Genomic DNA, 9,549 nt, shown 5'->3' on the forward strand with positions numbered 1-9,549 from the left:
ATGTATCCTCATGACTGTTGCCATCTCTTTCTCTCTCTCCCTACAGCATATTGTGTTTGACTATGACATAAACAACACTGGTTCTGGCGACTTGGGGCTGGCCCTGGAGCATCCGTGTGACCCGGATCAAGTGATATCCCCTGACCTGCAGCGAGTGTTCCTCCCTGTGGTCTATGGCTTCATCTTTGTCCTGGGCATCACTGGGAACAGCCTGGTGGTGACGGTGCTTGGCCGCCAGCACAGGTGAGCATAAAGATGGAATGGTGAAGACCATGACAATGAGATGTCATAGCTGTTTAGTTCATTAGTACGTTTAGTGAGTTACTTTGTAAACTTTAATCTTTTGAAAAAGAAAGAACGAAAGATCCGTATACATTCGTTTATTTTATGCACCTTCCTGTCACAGTCAATTCCTTGTTTGTGGTGTGAACACATTACACAACATGGCGGATAAAACACATTTGCATGTAGAAGATGACACACACACACACAGAGGGTTTTTTCTCTGATTGTCCCCAGGTCAAAATGGAGTCTGACAGACCGCTACCGGCTGCACCTCTCTGCTGCCGATCTTCTCTTTGTGCTGACGCTCCCGTTCCGGGCAGCACAAGGGTTATAAAACGTTAAGTTTCATTGTTCCCTGATACCACGCAAAGGATAAAGAAAATGTTTCACTTTATGTTTTTATCATGAAAAGTTGTCTCGACACAGCTGCGGGTCAAAACGACCCTAATGAAACTTACCTACCTGCACAAGGGTTATAAAACGTTAAGTTTCATTGTGCATGATAGAGGAGCCTAGTTAGAGAAGGATTTAGCAGTTTTATTATTACAAGCCTATTTTATTAATAATTTTCAGAGTAACCTCAAACTTTTCTTTTGTTTCTTTGACCTTACATTTTCTCTGAGGGCTTAGTGGTCTCGGTTTAACATCATTATTTATAGCGACATCATTACCGGACACTGTTAGCTCGCAATGTAGACAAAGAATGCCCCTGCAACAAAGTTGTAACTTGGTAACAAGTAGCCATATAAAGGCCTATATATATAGGCAACTTGATTTGGCTGCAAGATTCGCTGATTTTGAGTGTCCAAGATATGATGGATTCTGATCTGTATGAACAGTCTAGCCATGTAGCTAAGGCTTGTCCGGGAAGAGTGGATTTGTTTTGTACGGCAAGTCTGGAAGATCAATTTAGGCTAGTGCTACTTGCCCCAATGCACTGGACAAGTTATTAAAACTCAAACAAAATAAAATGCAATGTTAGGCCTACTTCACGTAATGTGCCACTCATTACGTCTATCGATTTTATTTGAGCGAATTCTGCATCAGTAAAACCACCAACCCAAGATCTCTACAGACCAGCTAATTTCCTGCTTAACACTTCAACGGGGGCTTATTACTTGAAAGATGAATTAGGCTATTTACGGTCGTCTCAGTTACACTATGAGGGGTGGGAAATACTGTGATTTGCTTAAGAAGGCAAATGGCTAGTAAAACATAACATTTCATAATAATTTTAGTAAATCAAGCAGCGCTGCAAGACCCAGTGAAATGTATATCCTACAGCTAAGCAAGGCTGAAGCAGGCTGACATGAATTATTTTCATGAACAGACAAAGTTTTGACATTGACAAAGTTTAGGCTGTGGCAATGAAGTTCAGGTTAGTAGTCAGATACTTTCACCTATTGAAAAACTTTTGAGTAAGGGGAAAGCCGAACATGTTCCGTCGCCGTTTGACTTCCTAAACAGCTGTGGAGATGTTTTTGTTAGCTACTCATTAGTGTCTCGGGTAGGCTACAGCGTTGCAGTGAGCCGCCACACTGATTTGAAACCACAGGTAATGGTCATTTCACCAACAAATCGTTTATTAATGTCAAAATAAATCCTACAACAAAAACGTATTTGTGAGGAATGTTTATTTTAACGATTGAAAACAGATGCATCATGACCACTGTAGTATGTGTTGCCCAAGCAACAGAGGCTAATGTCATGATGCTAATGCTTCAGTGAAATAGTAGACTACCGTTTCCGAAAGTAGATGTGGGCCTACTTACTTAATAATATCAGCTAATATTGTACATTACATTTCACAATTATGTTTCACATCACAAAGTAAAATTAAATATCACCCTGGCCTCTTTGCTTGTGGCGTTTCTGCAGCTGCCTTGCAGACTAGTATCCCCCAAGTTAACAGATGCGAAACTAATGTTCTGCTAGAGATAGTCACGCAAGTTTTTGTGACGTTGGTGACGTTAGTGGCGTCAGTGACTGTGGCTAGCAAGTTAGCCACCGTTAGCTTCACTTTTCGCCACAAAAACGTAATTTCTACTTAAACCGTGCAATGGAACGTAAATCCCAATACAACCAACGCAATCGCTACCGAGACGAACCTTTTGACATCGCCGTTGTCTATGTAGTCCAAATATTGAGGCATCCTTAGGGGAGCGAAAATAAACAATAAATAATATATATGTGAGATAACAATGGTTTGTGCTCGCCGAAGGCAAGCACACCCCAATAAATGATGACTTGCAAACTCACCATATGAAGGAAGGATGCACATGCACTAGAACGTTTTTATAGGCTCTGTGTCGGATCATGAGGACGTAGTCTAAATTTAATAATAATATTTAACATAATATTTAGACAGTCTCTGGTTCCATATATCAGCATGTGCTGTACATGATTGTTGTGTTGTAGGCCTATCTGTATGTCTAAAATAAAATAAAACGAGTCAGAGACAATGCTGTCTGACAAGGGTTTGTGTTCATTTTAGGACATGGTGGAGTTTGTTTGTAGTATCCATGGCAACCGGAGGACTACACGTGAGTTTACGTTACTCGAGTGAACTACAGCTTGCAGAAAACAACTATTTTGTATTAGCTATATCAAAAGTGTTCTTGCTGTACCAGTTAACAGAAACAACACCATGGTATTCACTTTAAAAGCTGCTACTTTAGCTCATTCAGAAAGCTACTCAGCAGCTCCCCCATCTAGCTAACTTTGATAACAACAATTCTGACAAAGTTAAGTTTGAGAGAGTTTTGTCAGAGAACGATGGCATTTGGTTTGACAACGTTTTGTCTGAGAACGATGGCGTTTGGTTTGAGGGCGTTCTGTCTGAGAACAATGGCGTTTGGTTTGAGAGCTTTTTGTTTGAGAACGATGGCGTTTGGTTTGAGAGCGTTTTGTCTGAGAATGACAGAGGTTTTTCTGAGACTGAAGTCGTTTCGCCTGAGTCTGATGACTTTTGGTCTGAGACTTGATGCCTTTTCGTTTGAGTCTGACAATTGAGTCTGAGATCTGAGGATGTCCTAAAATGAACACCGTACCTGAGTTTGGAAGATGCGCCAGACCATATTTGGAACTGTGACAAGACCGGCCTGCAGGACCACTTCCTTTCCTCCAAGGTGGTTGCAGAGGTTGGGGGACCATGTTTTGAAGTCACTGCTGGTGAGAAGGGAGTGACCACCACCTGCCTTGCATCTCTAAATGCTGTCGGTGGGTATGGCACTACCAAGATCATATTCAAGGGAAAAAGGTTGAAGGCAGAGTGGCTCCTGGGGTGTCCACCAAACACTGTGGTAAAAATGTCTGACAATGGGTGGATTAATAGTCAGCTGTTTTTTGAGTGGGGGAGGCAATTTGTGTGAGGCTTGCCAAAAGATGACCCACGTCCACATGTCCTGCTGCTTGATGGGCACAGCTCCCATGTTTATAACATGGCATTTCTACATTTGATGAAGATTAACAATGTGCATGTCCTTGGCCGACCACCACACATTATCTAAAGCAAGCAGACAAGGCTTTCTTCAAGAGCCTAAAGCACTACTGGAGGCTGGAGGGTAGGGCCATCACCAGGGAGAGTGGGGGGGAACGACTAGACAGAGCCTTGTTTTTGCCTCTTTTCAAAGGCCTGGAGCAAGGCAGTAACCTCTTCAAATGCCAGAGCTGGCTTCTGGGGCAGTGGTATATATCCACTAAACCCAGACCACATCAATGATGCCCTCTACGCACCAAGTGAAGCAATCGAGAGAAAGCAACAAGCAAGACCGTTGAGCGCTTCACCATACCTACAACTTCCACAGCATATTCTGCAGGAAGCCAGCAACCGTCCTCAACTCTGTCCTGATGCCCAACATGCCATTCTCCAGCAGCATCATTGTTGCTGCCAACTGGCAGTGCCCCAAGAGGCTGTACCATCTCTGGTGTGTGAAATTAAGGTGAAGACAGCAGTGGTACAGGCAAAGGAAGCAGCAGTCTCATTTGAGGACCTGGTACAGCATTTTACCAGCAATGAACATTTTGTTTATGTTCAGGGGAAGGGCAAAGGCCCAAAGCAAAAGCCAAGCCACAAGAAGAAGACAGAGGAGCCATGCACCATCTGCCCCCATGCACATGGGGACAGAGATGACCCAAAGAGCACAGAAGAGTGGCTGTCCTGTGCGGTCTGCAGCCTGTGGCACCATCAATCCCGTGCAGAGGATAACGGTGTGATCGACGACGATGGGTCTCTCACCTGCAGGGACTGTTTGTTTCCAGAGTAGCCCCCAGTGTTTCCCCAACAGTCCCCGCCCCCTACTCAATAGTTGTATCTAAAATGTTAAGTAACATATAAATGAATAATAATTAGTAAATCATTGTTACTTGATTTTTTGTAAATGTGTATGAATGTTGTTGCCAATCATTTATATAATCAGTAAAAAAAATACAGTAATTAACAAGGTCGATCTGTCAACCCTTCTTTATATGGTCTTTGTTTAGTTCTACATTAAATAAATATGACTACTTTTGTGAATTAATACATTTTTCTTAAACAGCTTTTTGTCTGTGTCATATTTTCATAATGCTTTTTGAAAAATGTGTGACTTACATTTTTACATTTAGTCATTTAGCAGATGCTCTTATCCAGAGCGACTTACACTTACTTTGTGATTGTTATTCATAAAGTAAAGTGATTTAGTCTATAACTAACACAAATAGTGTCCCAGATTACCAAGTGACCTGTCCCAGATGATCAAATTTGGGTACTTTCTTGGGGGGGGGGGGGGAGGCGATAAGAACAGGAAAGGTATGACATGTCTTCTCTGTATATGATATCAACATTTTGTTTTCTGGTGTGGTTAGAAACATCTCATGGATTTCAGAAAGGTATAACATGAGTGTTTAATTTGTTGGATCAATTTTACATTTTGTCGCAGAAGTAAAAAATGCACAAGATGTTGCAGATTACCCAAATTCACCCTATAGTTTCTAAATAAATCGTTGCCATGCAACAGCCTGATGGACACCTTTGACGTGTTTTTTACTTGAAATATTTGATGCGCAGTAATATGGAATGTTATAAAATGTTATGAGGACAACCTGTAAGGTTATGCTGGATTTTACAACGGCATGGAACACAATATAGCCAATCACAATCAAGGATGGGAACAACCAGTTTTAGAACTGCAATGAGACGGTTGCCTTTGTCAAACGTGGTTGAGCTAACGTGAAATGTCTCTATGATTCAAAGCATAGACACTTTGAACAAAATTACCCCCAGAACTCTGGTCTATGGGAGAAAGATGCCCAGGGGCACAGGCACTGTGCCTACACCTAAGTCAATTTTGAATGGGAGTCAATGGGAGAGGTAAGGGCCAAAAAAATAAACCATGGTCCGTTCTTGGCCCTGGACTGAATGAAAATTTGGTGAGTGGACTTTTTGAGTTTCTAATTGAGTACCCCTGTTTTAGGGGAAACCGAGCTTTCCTTGCAGTTTTAAAGAAATCTTCTACTGTCATGGATTTTATTAGGAAGGTGACCAAGGCATACACAGCTTGTGGCAAGTTACCTCTCAAAAGTAAGAATCTACAGGCCTTGTCCTCCATTGATCTTGTGGTGAGGGGCCATTCCCAGGCTGTTACTCAGCTGAAGGAGTTGGCTAGGATCATCAACATTTAATGCCCTTAGAGGTGGCCAGTAAGAAGAGGAAGAAGGAGGAAAACCAGAAGAAGTGCTAGATAATTTAATAAGAATTTATGTCTCGGAATAAAAAATGAAATGTAATATTCCAAATTAATGTTGGTGTATTTTGATCTTAGAATGTAATTTTACTCTATGTGCATATAGGGGTGGGCAAGGGATGTCAGGGGGTTAGTGGCAATGTAAGTATAGATATTTGCCCGGGGAGAGGGCTTCAATTACCTTTCTCTTTTTTGACCAAACGTGTTTGCATCCCTGTTTCTTATAATGATGTACAGTCCCACTGTTCATACTGAGGAGAGTCAGGCTTGTTTGTCTGAATACCAGAGTTCATTAAGCTCAGGATCATTGGCAGACACCATTATCATTGAACGTGATCCACTACCAGAATATGGAGAATCATGTGTGCAAATTGAACCAAGAGAAGGCAGAGCTTGGAAGCCATGCAAGACATGTCAGGCTGAGGTGGCAAAATTAATTTTGAAAATGTATTTTAACAACAACGTTGCCAGCAGTAGCTAGCTATCTCAGATGGAATCGCGATTCAAGTAGTATCATCTGCTAACTGAAAATATGCCTAATAAATAAGCTTGACATTTATTTAGGGGAAAATCACTCATTCATAAGAATGTCAGTGGTAGCGATCATTGTCAGTAACAAGGCAAAATGCGATATAGCCCTGCTGTGTGGAGAAGCTGGCCCGGTAAATTGTAGGCTACAGCTACTACTAGACTGTCTTGGTCGTAGATACATATCTATGGTCTTGGTAGCGATTGCGTTGGTTGAATTCGATTTAACGTTACTTCCGTTGTACGGTCCAGGCTGAAATGAATTCTTTTCATGAACAGATTGAAGTTTAGGCTGTGGCATAGCCCCAATTGGCACTAGTTACATTTGCCCTATTTAGCAAATTATTTTTTTAAACAGGAAAATGTTTACACAAGCTGAGTTGTTTATGGTGACCTAGTTATAACATTGTTAAACTAACGTTAGCTAGTCGCTAACGTTATTCAAATTGTGTAGCAAGCTATAGCTAACGAAGCTGATGTCTCACATGACATGTACAACTAGTTATAAACCTACCTGTACTTAGTACAGTATGTGGATAAGAGAATATCTGAGAGAAAAAAATGAAAGGGAAATTACCTTCCTTAGGTTGGTCAATGTCTTAATAGTTTGCACATATTAAATATTCTACCATTCTTTCCTATCTGCTTAGGGAAAGGTGAGAACCCCATGAGCCCTGATTATGTACCCAGCCTGTTTGAGCACACTTCAGCTGGACAGCGGCAGAAAAATGCCTATAAAAACAGAAGGTTTGAGCATACGCAGCAGTTGAAGCACAAAAGGACTGAGACTGTGGCCCCTAGAAAGGATGACACCTACAATGAGCCTGTGGCCGCTTCCAGCACCAGTGAGTACATTGAACAAGATGACACGGAATGCACGAAGGGTGACCACACTTACTCCTCAGCCATTCACAGCCCAGGCATCTTGGAACCATGCTCCAATGCAGGCTGCCAAGCAACAGTCAAGGCATTGACCGGCGAATGTGCACAGCTAAGAGCTGAGAGATTAATCGTCTAAAGGACAAAACTGAAGAGCTGTCTTTGAGTGAAGAGGCTTTCAAAGGAAACGATGAAATGGTACAGGAACTCACAGGCCTTCCAAGCTATGCCAAATTAATGGTTATATTTTCTTTCCTGTCAGGATTTCTGAAGCCTGGTCCGAGACCGAGCCTTTTCATAGTTTTATTTTAACCCTGATGAGAATGAGGCTAAATCTACGTCTGTTCACCATCTCTATTTTTGTGTTTATTTATTTCGGATGTCTAAGACAAATGTCACCAGAATATTTAATGGAACTTTAGATATCATGTATGTAAGACTGGGTCTACTTATAATTTGGCCGTCACAAAAACAAATTCATGTCAGTCTGCCCATGTGTTTCAGGGAAAATTATAGCAACTGTACATCTATCATTGACTGTTTTGAAATTTTCATAGAGAAGCCAAAACAATTGAGAGCTTGTGCACAAACATACTCTCAATACAAGCATCACAATACTGTGAAATACCCAATTTCAATAACACCACAAGGTGTTATATCATTTGAGTCAAACGGCTGGGGTGGACGAACAAGCGACAAGCACATCACAGAGAACTGTGACTATCTTGAAAAACTATCACCAGGAGATGTCATTCTTGCAGATAGAGGCTTCAATGTCAAGGACACGGTCTGCCTGTTTTGTGCACAGCTGAAGATACCAGCCTTCACCAAAGGCAAGCAACAACTGCATCCACTGGAACAGGAAGCAACAAGGGGACTTGCTGCCGTTAGGATCCATGTGGAAAGGGTCATTGGCCTGGTTAGGAACAAGTACACCATCCTTCAGACCACCATCCCACTGTCTCTCTGCCAAGCGGCCGCTCCAAGACAACCTACCTCCCTTGACAAGATGGTAAAAGTTTACTGTGCTCTATGTAATATTTGCCCATCTATGGTCCCCACAGAATAAACAGACAGTACTAGTTGCTTGTTCAGACCCAAGATATATGGGCTCACCTTTGCAAAGGTTTTATTTTATTTTTACCTTTTAACCATTTTTCTACTTTGTAAATAATGTGATGATGCAATGTGATATTTAGTGTGTGATTAGACTTGTAAATATTGGTACTTGTACAAAGCATGTGCTCAGTTGTTTGTTAGCATGGAAGAATACAAAATAATTATATATTGTATATAAAATGGACTATGAAGCTTATTTCTTATTTGTGGCGATTATTTCTTGTTTTTTTGCAGCTTCTTGCACTCTAAACATTTCCAACTTGTTGGTACCCTGATCAGCTTTAGACAAGACTTGTGGAACTGTTTTTGCTTACATTGCTCAGATGTGCAAGAGAGTACGTTGTCTGCATCACCAGTAGGCTTTCCACTGTAGCATCCCTCAGGTGTCTTCTCACCGTGCGTGTCCACTACAGCGGAGTGGAGCGGCGCGGAGCGTTGGCTTCCAATCCATTTTCAATTAAACCGGGCGGTGCCGCTCGTGTAGGGCATTGTGGGAGCGTATGCGAGCGTCAATGCCCAGTTTCATTGAAAATTAATTGGAAGCCGACGTCAAAGAGCCGCCCGCTCCGCTGTAGTGGACACGCACCGTTAGAGGTTGCAGTGGCTGAGAGGCGTGGCACAGTAAACCATTTACCCAACAGCTCTGGTAGTATCCCTGTTCTAATGAAGTCAACCGACTTCAAATATCCATCATCAAAAAATGTGCCGTCAAACTGGATACGCTGTATAAAAAGTTATTGAGGTGTCCACACCACAAAATCACAGTACGTTACCTGTGGTACACACATTTGGGCTTGCACTTGTTACATGTAACTATGATCTAGCTCATCACACCTTCCTCAGTGACAGTCAGGCAGAACTGTGACTCTTCAGCACATTCAGGTAGAGTGCGGTCCTTTGCACTGAAAGGACACTTGATCTCTACCATGCCGCGCTCATGACAAGCACAGGTCACCACGCCATCTGGTGATGCACCAATCCATGGCAGATCTGGGTTGATGATGAGTCCTGATGC

General features: G+C 42.1%; 1 pseudogene; it reads left to right on the forward strand.

The window, feature by feature from the left end:
* Positions 1 to 7,610: 7,610 nt before the first annotated feature.
* LOC146273589 (uncharacterized) lies at positions 7,611 to 8,576 on the forward strand (annotated as a pseudogene).
* Positions 8,577 to 9,549: the final 973 nt, after the last annotated feature.

This window comes from Hypomesus nipponensis, chromosome 9 (genome assembly GCF_054491055.1).
Source record: "Hypomesus nipponensis isolate SF chromosome 9, ASM5449105v1, whole genome shotgun sequence".
NCBI classification, from domain to species: domain Eukaryota; kingdom Metazoa; phylum Chordata; class Actinopteri; order Osmeriformes; family Osmeridae; genus Hypomesus; species Hypomesus nipponensis.